The sequence below is a fragment of the Tasmannia lanceolata genome, unplaced genomic scaffold (genome assembly GCF_043159265.1).
Source record: "Tasmannia lanceolata isolate RefF3 unplaced genomic scaffold, GAP_Taslan_0.1 ptg000015l, whole genome shotgun sequence".
NCBI classification, from domain to species: domain Eukaryota; kingdom Viridiplantae; phylum Streptophyta; class Magnoliopsida; order Canellales; family Winteraceae; genus Tasmannia; species Tasmannia lanceolata.
Window position 1 is genome coordinate 52,984,544 of NW_027518692.1, and position 13,018 is coordinate 52,997,561.

The window sequence follows — 13,018 nt, forward strand, 5'->3', positions numbered from 1 at the left end:
AACGCAAAGTTTTGTCTAAATTGTGAATGAAGGGTAGTGATTTGAAATTTATAAAAAGGGTGTTGTCAAGTGAGAGAAGAAGGCTTTTAGGACAAATATACCCCTCCTACCTCTTTTTTTTCTCCACCTTTTTGCACTTATCCCTATGCACTTATTACCTTCTCACCTACCACCTTCTTCTTTCTCAAGACTTTTCTAACATGAAAAACTCCATGGAAGGGTTTTGAAGGTTGTCATTTACAACAGGACTTGGTAATCATGAGTGTTTATTCATGATAAACTTATCGAAGGAGTGTTACAAAATGCAAAGAAAATGAATTTTGAGCTTAAAACTGAATTTTGTTGTTTTCCCCATTTTCAAGATAAATCCATTTTCTTTGCATTTTTTTATTCTAAAACATCAAAATCAAGCTTCAACTTATGGTTGCCTGCATGACACTAAGATCACAATGTATATCTCTATTATCCTTCGAATTTTTACTCAATTTGAAAATAAAAATCTTTGAAATTATCCCTATTCTACTGGCTTCCATCCGAAGTCCGAACAAAACTTCGGACTTCCGAATGGAAGCCAGTATACATAACCAAAATATTGGTTCCATTCGGAAGTCCGAAGGAAGACAATCAAACTTTGTAGTTCGGTAATTGTCATATGTTAGTGCATCCTTTTAGTATTTTTTTCGTAATTTTAATACTTTGCTTCCATTTTTTCGTAATTTTTCATTTAAAACTTAACACTTCAGCCACAAATCCGTAATGATTACTATTTTTTGCAAGTAATGATTACTATTTTTTGCAATTATGCTTTTGCTAGCCACCTTTGCACCCATATTACTTCTGCCAATCTTTGCATCAAAGGATGGGCAACAAGCCGAGAAGTTGCCTCGGCAAAGGTGGCTAGCAAATTCCTATACAAAAAAAGGAAAATGTTATCCACACTACTGTATTTTGATGAGGGCACTCCTCATTTAATTAAAAGTACGGTATTGCCCCCCATAGGATGATCCAAAGCATCAATTAGATGGGCCACAGCCTAAATTGGTTGTGTCCCAAAAATCATTTCCATAGGTTGATCCTAACCCTCCGATCTATAGAGGGTTAGGACCAACCCTCTAACATTCTAATCATAGGGTTAGGATAAACCTACAGAAATGCTTTTTGGGGCACAACCTATTTAGGCTGTGGCCCATCTAATGGATGGTTTGGATCATCCTATGATGCGGGCCATACCGTACTTTTAATAAAGTGAGGAGTGTCCTCATCAAAATACGGTAGTGCGGATAACATTTCCCAAAAACATCTTAAAAAATACGGCAAAAATCCGGGTGACACGCGGGTCGTCCCGGCCTGTACGGGCCCGGCATGAGAACCACATTTTCTACCCCGGAACCACTAGGGAACCAAATTTTATACCTCGGAACCACTAGGGAACCACATTTTATACCCCGGAACCACTATGGAACCACATTTTCTACCCCGGAACCACTAGAGAACCACATTTTGTACGTCGGAACCACTAGGGAACCACATTTTATACCACGGAACCACTACGGAACCACATATTATACCCCAGAACCATTACGGAACCACATTTTATACCTCGGAACTACTATGGAACCACATTTTATACCTCGGAACCACTGGGGAACCACATTTTATACCCTCGAACCACTACCAAACCACATTTTATGCCTCGGAACCACTAGGGAACAACATTTTCTACCCCGGAACCACTAGGGAAACACATTTTATACCTCGAAACCACTAAGGAACCACATTTTTTACTCCGGAATCACTAGGGAACCACATTTTCTACCCCCGAACCACTAGGGAACCACATTTTATACCCCAGAACCACTAGGGAACCACATTTTATACCTCGGAACCACTACGAAACCACATTCTATACTCCGGAACCACTATAGAATCACATTTTATACCCCGGAACCACTAGGGAACCACATTTTATACCCCGGAACCACTAAGGAACCACATTTTATACCCCAAAACCACTAGGGAACCACATTTTATACCCCGGAACCACTTGGGAACCACATTTTCTACCCCGGAACCAGTAGGGAACCACATTTTATACACTGGAACTACTAGGGAACCACATTTTCTATCCCGGAACCACTACGGAACCACTAGGAGGGGTATATTTGTCCTAAAAGCCATCTTCTCTCACCTGACAACACATTTTTTATAATTTTCAAATCACTACCCTTTATTCACAATTTAAACAAAACTTTGCATTTTTTTAATAATTTTTCCATAATTTAAATGTCCTATGAATGTGAAATTTTTATTGGTTGCAAAAAATATGTGAAAGGGCTCCCCCATTTGCTGCACATCACCATCATATTTGACTTTTCAGCTGTTATTAATGCATGCTGATGATGTGTAGCCAATAGGAGAGCCATTTCACCTCTTTTTTTGCAAGCACTCCCTTCATTCTAAAATTCCTCAGCTTACAAATATACATTTCTATATAGCCATAAATTTCTTTTAGACCCCCTGTGGTTTCTGACACATTCAACTTAACCCCTAATGTTTAAAAAGTTACAAGTAGACCTCCTGTGGTTTCAATTTGTATAAGGTAGGCCCCCTCAGTTGATAGTTCGTCCACATATTTAGGATGATCCGATGGAGCTGATTTTTTGGGCACACCCTATCTATATCAAGGCCCATCAATTGAACACTTTGGATCATCCAAACAATGTGGGCCCATACCCGAGTCCAAAAACACAGTGGGCCCATATTGTTTGGATGATCCAAAGCGTTCATTTGATGGGCCATGACATAGATAGGGTGTGCCTAAAAAATCAGCTCCATCGGATCATCCTAACCCTTCAATCTGTGGACGAACCGTCAACTGAGGGGGTCTATCTAACACAAATTGAAACCACAGGGGTCTACTTGTAACTTTTTAAACATTAGGGGTTAAATGCACGGCCTCCGACGTCTCCAGCGATATACACGCTGCCACATCATCGTTACAATAGATGACAAATAGGACCATGAGACCTAGAGCTAACTTCCGTCTCTCTGCTAAAGCTAGCGCTAATTTTAAATTGGCATTGATAACTTTACAAGACTTAAAAAACAGAGATTTTATATGGTGTAAGGCCTTACAACATTACGTAGGGGTACCGCCCTTGATATTTGATCCAACAACAGCTCACTTTTTGAGCTTTTTGAGGAGCTGCTGTAGGATCAAATGTCAAGGGCGGTACTTCCACCTTACAAAGGCCTTACACCATATAATTTCTCCTTAAAGCATACGGGAAATTTGCATATTCAAACTAGTAAGAAGGCAAGGTATTCTTGGTCATTGATGGCACCTTTAGATTTCCAATACAAGGTATCAAACCTATTGTAAGTGGGCCTTTGTCAAATTCGACAATGTCCGAGTTGGCATAAAACTCTTCGCCATGAGGAAAGAGGCTGGTCAAGCCCAGCGATGTCTAAAAGGGTTGGACTCATGGGAGCAAGCTTAAGATGGAAAGAATTGGTGAAATGCAGAGCCACTGCCAGCAATGGATGATTTTCTGTTATCCAGGGCTTTGATAGATGTATAGCCTCATAAATACCAATGTCCTTCCAAGAATTTTCCTTTTGTCTGTACATGCGGTCTACCCATTTCGCCCACTTTCTGTGCGTGTGTGAGGCTAGGACTATATTGGCTTATTAAGATTTTCAGCTACTCAAGATTCGATGGGATGTCTTTATTTCTCATTTTGAAAGAAGATTTTATCGAAATCTCCGTGAGAGCTTTCAGGGCATCTAAGCGTGCATACTAGGAATATATAGTGATTGCTGCTGCTTTTCCCATCTTCCAACCATTTCTTTTTCTCTTTTTTTGATGACGAATGATGTCCCTTCGGGAGTAGGAATAGTCCCTACGGATACACGCAACAACCCACTCACCACGGGTATCAGGTAAGTAAAAGGCAGGATTCGAACACTCGTCGATAGGGAGCAAACCCATGACTTTATGCCAAAGAGCCAACGCCTCGGTGGGTATCTTCGAAGCATATCTTGTAGGTTTTGAAGCGAAGTGCTACATCCCAGGATGACACGCATCCCGGATTTTCGCCAAAATCTGAAATACGAAACGGCAGGATCGAGTGAAGATTATGAATTTCAATTTCTAAGATTTGAAAGAGAACAATGCCAGTGCTAGAACGATGTTATTTCGGCAGATATGCACAAATGCCTAGAAAGCTAGAAGGGGATTAGCATTTTTAACATCAACCTGACCAACAATCGGTCTAAGGCATCATTCCATCGACTTGCTTTTGTCAATCAAAGGAATATGGGGTCAATGTTTAAACCTATTTTTGAATTTGAAATCGGTCATGCAAGACCGAGCTATTGATTGATGACCTGTCCGATAAGATCAAAGGAGTAATACGCCAGCTGCTTCTTTCTAGAAAATAGAGGCTGCAGTCATCTTTAAACAAGGCAATGTGTGAAAGTTGGAAGCTGAAGTTGCTAAAGAGTTTAGTACCCCCCCCCCCCCCCCCCCGAGGGCTTCCTTCCAGCTCTAATTCACCACCTGGATACTGCTGGAATGAAGCTTTCTTTGACATCCTTGAACACATACTCCCTCTCAAACTTGAGGTTGAATGTAGATAAGTGATAGATTAGGGGTGGTTATTTGGTTATAACCGAACCGAAATAACCGAAATAATTTCAGTTATCAAATTTCGGTAACCGAAACCGAACCGAAATTAAAAATTCGGTTATTAAGATAACCGAATAGTGGGAGAAAGAGGGAAAAAAGCAAAATCTAGGTTTCGATCGGAGGGCTAGGATCATCCAATTGAAATGATTTTTTAAGTACAACATAATTAAGTTGTGATCAATCAAATGGACGGTTTTGATCATCCTACGGAGTGCCCATATAGTACTTTTTTTTGAAAAAAATAATGGTTTTTATCATAATTTCGGTTAACCGATTTTTTTTTGAGATAACCGAATAACCGAATTTCCAAAAAAAAAAAAAAAAAAAACCAAAATTGAACCGAAAAGGAAAACAACCGAACTGAACCGACCAAACCAATTCGGTTCGGTTATTCGGTTTTAACCGAATAATGAACACCCCTAGATAAGTGAGAGTTTACCAACGAGATGATGATCCCTAGTCATAGCTTGAGTGAATATGTCGGCTATCTGAGGGACAATGATGAGTAGTTATGAGGAAAAGGCTAGAAAAAGAAATGACTACCTCAGAAGAAGAGGTCACAGAACCAACACAAAACATGTCTTAGCATTTATCTTTTTTCATTTTCTTTTCATCCACTGTCATTTACTTTTTAGTAGTTGCAGCATTTATCTTTTATCATTTTCTCTTTAATTCCTTATCCCTCTCACTGGCATCTATTTGTGTTATTTTGTTAACAACTTGTCGGATATCTGCCGATCCTGAGAGTCGTTTGCATTATGAGTGCATTGACGACATCATTTGCATTCTACGCGCATCGGAGTTCACCATGAGTCGTTCGCACTTTGTATGTGTTGACAATCAAATTTTGCATCGCATCATTTCTAGAAAAGTCCTTTCTGTCTGAGAAAAGGCTTTAGAGCCCAAGAAAAAATGATGTTCCCCTCTTCCTCTCAATCGCCTGAAATCCAATCTTACGGGTGGAAATTATATTAGATCGTCGACCCCTCGAATTGAACTTCGAACTGTTCTTTAGAACCGGCACGCCCACGCATTCACCACAAACCACACACCACCCTACTAACCGGCCATGCTAGCGGCATTTCGACCGAAACACTATCAAATGACACACACTTGGATGCCCAACATTGACTAGAGATCGACTTCAATATTTCCATCTTTTCTTTAGAGTCCACATTCACGTCCCATAGGCTCACCCGTAACAAATTGGGTTTGTACAAAAGTTGCCAACTGTGAACTCGAACATGAACAAAATGAACCGATGAAGAAGGTAACAAACCAGTAAGTTTGAGGAGGAATGCTAATTAGAGAGCAACTCACTGTGACAACATGTGGTGCGCCCATCGCGGCGTGGTGGGTCACTCCGTTGGTTAATCTGGACCGTACAATTGATAGACCTCACTTTGGATCTCTTATGCCTCTAATATTACGCCAATTAGACGGTCCAGATTAGCCAAAAGTTGGACCCACTATTACAACGAGGTCGGGCCCTATGTGCGCGCGCACACACACACCATGTCAGTCTATAACAGGCTGGCCCACGTAGTATCTTATGTAGCATATTCAGTGATGGGTCCCACAATGAAAAAAATGTAGGCCCAAATTTAAACAGAAAATACCATTTATATTGGCATTGCCATGTTTTGTTTGTCTTTTATAATCTAAACAGCTGCCAAAGGTTATTATTACAGTTAACAAAAAGCTCTCAAAAGCCAATAAAAAAGGAGAAGACACACTAAGTTTGTGCAATTATTAAAACAGGGTAGTGCCAATATCAGTGCACTATTAAGTGCCTAGGATGATTCATTTTCCTTCAATCACGCAACCATCAGATGATCTCCTGGAAGCCTAACCGATAAATGGTCCAGATCATACAAGAGATCAAATGGGACCCACAATACAAAATAATGGGATAAAGATGAGACAGTAGTATGCTCAAAAAACGAAAAAGAGAATGAAAAACAGGGATGAGAGACAGCTAAAATTTGTTATGTAGCGCGCATTCCTCGTTGTATTTTCCTTCCATTTTCTTCGCCCTTTGACACGGTCTCTTTGTCTCTCTATTTATTATATCTTTCATTCATTCTTTCTCTCCTCTCTTTCTCTCTCCTCTCTCTTCTCTCTCTAATCCCAAGCTTTTGTGATTTTCCATTCATGTCGTCGGTAAGATGTTCTCATCTCTCTCAAGATTTTGATTTATTTGATTCTGTTAGTTTTGAATTGTGGGAAGAGTTTTAGAAGTAATAAGAGCATGTTGGGAGATTTGGGTTCTTTTTATTTTTGATTTATTTGTTTATTCTAAATTAGTAGTACAATATTTCATCTGGGTAATATCAGTTTTTTTTGCTAAAGTATGGGATGATTTCATTTTGTTGTGGGTAACAAAGGACAAAGGGAGAAAAAGCTTGGTGGAGGTGTATTATGGGAACTTTGATTATTTGGGATTGCAAATAGAAGAGAAAATGAATAGATATGCTTAATTTGTTTAGCTTTGGCTTATTGAAAATGGTTTTATTTTCTCTCCAGGATCTCTTTTTTATGGCTGATTCAATTGTATGTGAATTTTGTTATTATAATTAAAATTTTAGATATATTGCTTCTTCTGCTGAACATATTCTGAGGAATAGGAATATATTATTACCAGTCTGTTATCTCAAAACAAATGATTTTCTTTTCTGGGTTGTTAATTGAGGGTGAGAATGGGTGCTCACTGTTCTTCCTATTGTGCACAAAATTCTTGAGATTAATTTTTTTTTTTCACTTCCAATGATTCAGGTTAGGACAACTAATTACCCTATCATGAGATAATTTAAATGCTGACCATTATAGAATTGAGTTTTATAACTGTTTAGACTTCGGTCTATATGCCCGCAATGTTTTTCTTATTTCGTATTTTGCTTTCACTGAATTTTTTTTAATTGATAAGGGAATCAAAACAGAAATCATAGGCGCTGTCATGGAGGGGACTGACAATATTTTCTTAAAATGCTCGGATTGACCTAGTATAAAAGAATCGACCTCCAGCCTTTGGTCTGTTAGGATTTTAATGATCCCCTTAGGCTTGTTATATGAACTTTGTGGATAAAGCAAATGCATTGGCCTACTTAAAATCTTATAAGATGTTTTAGTATAAAAATGTGTCTTTGAGTTAGTAACCCTTGAGTCATTGCATGTCTCTTGTAAATTTTATCAAATACGAGAATATCCTTAAACAAATAAAATGATTCTGTTCCATCTTGAGCACTGTACCGTTTTTAACCAAAGAGTAGCAGCCATTAGGCTTATGTATTTCTTTTTAATAACTTGATTATTGCATAAAATTCTGTTAGGGTTTCTTCCGATTTGTCTATTTTGGGCTGAATGTTCTGGTTCATAAATTAACTTGTACTCTAATCAGTTTCAATAGAAAGACGAGCACCAAATCGTTGAAATTGTATGCATTGGATTACAGATTTTTCTGTTAGATGAGGTCACTCACTAGAATGCAACTGGAATAATTTTTCTACAAATTCCCTAATGTTAGGAAAAGTTTGGTGTTGATTTATGTATATCAAGAACCAGGTATAGTTGTCTGTATATTAAGCACCATTTATGTTACTTCTTTGATTTCAAAGTTTTACAGCCTCTTTGGATACCTCTACCGGTTATTTGCATACAATCGTAGGCCCTTTAATTTAAATGCATTTATATTCTCTTATCTGATTCAATTCTCTCTAGGGTCAGACGTTTTGTTCATTTACAGTATCTTCAACATTCTTTAGGATACTTTTTCTTACTTGGCCATGATGATAGTTCATTAATTTTAGCTAGAGCCACTTGATTCTCTTACTTTTCTACTATCCGCTCATTCATTTAAACTCTATCACCAATATACTGCCAAGGATTCAAGGTTAAATTTATGTGCTGTAGCAAGATAGAATTTCTCACAGATTCTTCTGAACGGTCGAAGTACCCGTGTTGGATTCCAGTACTTCAAGATTGCATAATCTTTCTTTTTTAGGTTTGCCGAATCCGACACTTGATATCCATTTCGGATTCCGAAACTCATACCTGTCCGTATCGGATTCCGAAACTCATAACATAGATAAATTCGCTTGTACTTCAGTCAATTTCAATAGGACTAGCACCAAATAGTTCAACTTGTATGCAATGGTTGATAGATTTTTCAGTTTAGATGAGGTCACTTACTAGCATGCAACTGGTTTAATTTTTGCCCTAATGTAGGTAAAAATTTGGTGTTGATTTATGTACGTCATGCACCAGGTGTATATGTATGCAAGTCAAGCACCATTTATGTGACTTTTTGTTTCAAAGTTTTAGGGCCACTTTAGCTACCTCTAAAAAATTGTTGTATACAATCTTTGGCCCTTAAACTATTACATACATCTACATCCCCTTATGAGATTGAATTCTTTCTAGGGCCAGACTTTTTGTTCATTTGCGGTGTCTTACAACACTCTTTAGGATACTTTTTCTTACCTGCCAATGATGATAGTTCATCAATTTTAGCTGGAGCCACTTAATTCAATTACTTTTCCTTTATCCTCTGATTCATTCAAACTCTTATCACTGATATACTTCCAAGGACTCGAGGTTAAATTAGTGTGTTGTGACAAAATAGCATTTGCTTTACTCGTATTTCTCTTTATCTATACAACCTATATAAAGCAAAGTAGTTGAGTGGCTTTGCCAACTGTCATTCACATTTTTTTATTATTGTTCACTTACCTAATATCTACGGTATGTATAAGGAGAATTGTGGAGTAAACTACTTCCAACAATTTAGACATTTCAAAACCACTATACGGCCGAAGGCATTTCTGCCAACATCCTTGAAACATGTCCTTCCCACAAAAATTAAAGCCCGATTTTTGCTATGCCATGCCTCTTTCTGTAACCCACCCTTTGCCCCAGTTTCAAAAAACACGGATGCGACGGGGAACGCGGCCAAGAAAAATCCTTGTCGACTCGGCGCGGACGCGACCAAGAATGTGGTTGACGCGATCATAACTCAGGAGAGTCAAGGGAGTTTTTATTGACTTTGTAGGGCAAAATGCGGAATGCGGAATGCGGATGCAGTGCAACGAGGAACACGGCCAAGGTAAAAGGGGAATTGACTCGTGCGAGTTCTGAGTCGAGTCAATGAGTTTTTAAACGCTACTTTGCGCTCTGTATCTCTTTCTCCCCATAGAATCTTGCACAACACAATTGCTTTGTATCTCACACATAATAGGAACCTATGGATTTTAGTCAACGAGGCCGGGTCCAGCCACACTTCGCTTTGCCAAACCCAAAGACTTGGGCGCTCACATGACCACATCATGGGACTTTTTGAAGGTCGTGGCCCAAGTTCACTGTCATGCTCGGATAGTTGAAGCCCACCAAGGAATGACAAATTGCGTTCATCACGTCCCGGTCCACCAAACCCGAAGGCTTTGTCATCCAAGGAGCAAGCATGCAACATGGAGTAATCCGTGAGACGCCCACCCTTCCATGAAATCATGGAACGCCTAGAGATACCCACAAGACATACAACATTGCTAAGTCGTCGACATGGTTAAACCTCAGCATGGTTCCTTATGCGCTATGCAAATGTGAACCCAGCCTAGCTTACACTGTCTTTGGTTGATGTCCTCGACCAAAGAAATTGGAGCATCCTTTAGAAGACTCATAGTTCGCACCCAAAGCTCACTTAGAGTACACCAACAAGCAAGACGATTTCCCGCTGTGCCACACACACGCACGAGCTAGGGCCTCACATGACTCTTCGTTCACATTGCCAAGGTTCCGACTCATAGCCTGCTGGGCTTGGGGAGCTAGCATGTCACGGGAAGCCAACCCCTTAAGGAGTGGAGGCAACCACTCCGCTTGGACAGGAGTGCCCACCAAAGGTCTTGTGGTTGCATACTTCCAAAATTGCAACAACACAGGGACACTTCCATATTTAATTCCAACTACGTCCCTGTGAGGCAGTCAATTGGTCATTAAAGCAAATTAATTATAGCTTTTATAATTCATATGATCACATAAAGGTTTATATATGACTATTTTTGGAGTTATAACTTATTTGCATAATGTTTAGTACTTCAATACATGTATATCCAGTATGATGGCATGTCTACTATAACCCACTGTTTCAAAACGGGGATGGTCAAAACATGGCCAAAGCAAATCGTGGTTGACTTGGCCTGGCGCAGCCGCACTCAGCCGATGTGCCCTAGTACTTGGTTGAGGCGGTTATAACTCAAGAGTCAAAGGGGGGGTTGATTGACTTGATTGGGCAAAATACGGCCTCAGAGAATTATTCGGCCAAGGTAAAAGGATGTCAACTCGATTGAGTCAACGATTGACGCATGGAGTTTTGAAATAGTGTTATTACTTATCAATTTATAATATTTTAGGCTACCATTTGCATAAAAAAAATACAACTTGATGTATTTCAAATTGCGGATGGGACATGAATGAAGTCTTTTTAGTTTTAGGCTTTTTGGGTTGTTATTTTTAAACTCCCATCTATAGTTGCTTTCACTTACAGATGGGAATGTGGCCTTTTATCACGTGCATGACACTTGCTGTCCCTTTGCTCCTAGGCAAATTGCATTGAATACTAACTTGGTGTGTTTTCCTTGAATCAAACTTTTTAGAAGCCAAAACTGACAAATGAGAAACATCAGTAAGTGAAGTAAGTGAAATATGTAAAATGGCTAACAAATCAAATCAAGTAGCTGGTTTTTTTTTTGATTTTCTTGGAATTTTTAAAAAAAAAAAAATGAGAGCTGGTTTTTTATTTGATTTACTTGGATTGAAATATAAATATGAGGAAATCTCTCCTATTTCATTTTCCCTCCCTTTTGTTCCTGTATCACGCTTATCACCTTTATTCACATAAAGTTCTATATGTTCAAATTCTTTTTGACCTTGTTTCTATAAATTGTGTATGATGAAAACAATCTGCCATGATCTTGTCAACGTATGGACAGGAAACACAAAAAATGTTAGGGCATTTATGCAAATTACATCATTAATTTCACATGCATTGTAGGTTACTTTGAATATGATGGCATTCAAAGTGGGAACTAAACATACTAAACTACGAGTTAACCAATCTCTGATGACTTGCATCTTTTGATTTTCATTATCCGACTTATTGAATGCTTCCCATCCTGGAATGGAAGCTTTTGTGTTGAATTAGCAACCATGTAACAGGGATTATTCATTAAAAAAATACCAGTATTTGTTTTTGTGCATTTATATCTATCACCCAGAAAATATTTCTTTTCTTTATTCGGCTCTAAAACTTTCTTCAGCTTTTTATTTTCCTTCTATATCCCGCTTTATTCGTAGAGATGAAACTTGTTATTGCATTGATTTCTCTTCTTTATTCAGGTCTAAAACCTTCTTGTACCATTTTATTTTTCCTCTATCCTGCTTGCTTTGTAGAGATCAAATCTTTTATTGCAACAATGATTTCTCTCCTTTATTCAGGTCTAAACCTCTTTTAGCCTTTTATTTTTCTTCTATATCCTGCTTTCTTTGTAGAGATGAAACTTGTTTTTACGGCATTGCTCATAACAAGATGCTTCAGTAGCTTGTCCCAATCTCATGCAGAGATTTAGGATGGTGTTGGGCTTTTGGATAGTGTTGTCCTACTGTCGCGTAGATAAGAACATAAATCCATCAGTGTTCAAATTATCTAAGTTATACGGTTTTATTGCACATTTTCCTTGAAAAGAGCCTGGCTAATTCTTCTATAGTTGATCTTTTTTATATACAGCAGGATAAGGGTCGACCATTGCCTAAATTCGGCGAATGGGATGTGAACAATCCTGCTTCGGCTGAAGGATTTACAGTCATATTCAACAAGGCTAGAGATGAAAAGAAGACCAGCAATGCCGGGGGTGCAGCGTCACCACAAAACAACAATGGTGCATACAAGCAAGATGAGAATCCCTATCACACAAAAAGTGTATGCTTTTGTACATTAATTTGTATTCCATTGGTTTTTTCATGCATTATTTTGCATCTTTCATTGGTTTTATTGTGCTTTATTTTGTATCTTTCATTGGTTTTATCTGATATTCTGTATGGTAGTTGTGAATCTAATTTCCTTTATTGGATTTGGGTGATGCAGAGAAAGTGGTTTTGCTGTGGTTGAACCACAGTGCCTTGAGCTCTGAGATTGGTGTGCTTCATTTATGGTGGTATCGTACTTCATAGGCCTTCTAAAAAGCCACTTCGGTTTCCTTTGTCAGACTAATAGAGTGTGGAATGTCTGGTTGTTCCTATTCTTTTGTTACCCATACTTTTATATATGTACCCTTTAGAGGA